Genomic DNA, 815 nt, shown 5'->3' with positions numbered 1-815 from the left:
CAAGAAGATAAATCCCTGCAGTCACGAAAGCTTTGAATCGAAATTTAAAAAGTATTTGTATTGTTTTAATATAATATAAACTACTTTAGTTTTCAAAAGACTCCTTGTTCATTGAATTTCGTGGAGAGTATAGAAAGAAACAAACATACATCCAAGCATATAGATTAGTCGCGTATAGAGTAGATGCTCTCCAGTTGGCCAGTGGACCCCCACTAACCGATACATTTAAAATAAACCACCCCACAGAAACAATTACTGGTACTTAAGAGCTTACATCTTGAATCCCTCCTTCACTTGATGCAGCAAATCTGGCTGTGCCGGTCCCACCTGATGACGGAGACTTGTGTTGCCTCTGAAACGTCGTGATTTTTATTGTTTTATTTTTATTAATTTTAATTTCATTTTTTACCTACGTGACTTTACCGAAAGAACTAAGAGTATAAGAGTATGTGTTTCAAGGTACCTACTGAATTTCCATCTGGCTACACAGCACGATAGCATGATGCATGAAAGAGCCATTGTTATCACGTCTCACATGCCGACTGCAAATACTTTTTTTTCGGAACATTTTTCACCTCGTGCACATCACTGTTTATAATGTGAATAAACACAAAAAGTCCAAAACAAGGTTAAATCAAAACAATTAAAAGAGCACTTTAAAAAGGGGGAAAAAAACCTCCTGCCTGCCCTGATAAGTACGGTATGCCCGATACCTTTGATGCCCCTTGGAATTGTGCCCGGAGTGTCAAAATAGTGCAATGTATGATGCGAGGGAGGATGTGGAATAAAATATTTTTATGAAAAATTTGGGACAC

This window comes from Lethenteron reissneri, chromosome 12, assembly GCF_015708825.2.
Source record: "Lethenteron reissneri isolate LAM-NWPU_2019-01 chromosome 12, ASM1570882v1, whole genome shotgun sequence".
Classification (NCBI taxonomy): Eukaryota; Metazoa; Chordata; class Hyperoartia; order Petromyzontiformes; family Petromyzontidae; genus Lethenteron; species Lethenteron reissneri.
The sequence above is the reverse complement of the archived record's forward strand: the minus strand, read 5'-3'. Positions refer to the sequence as shown.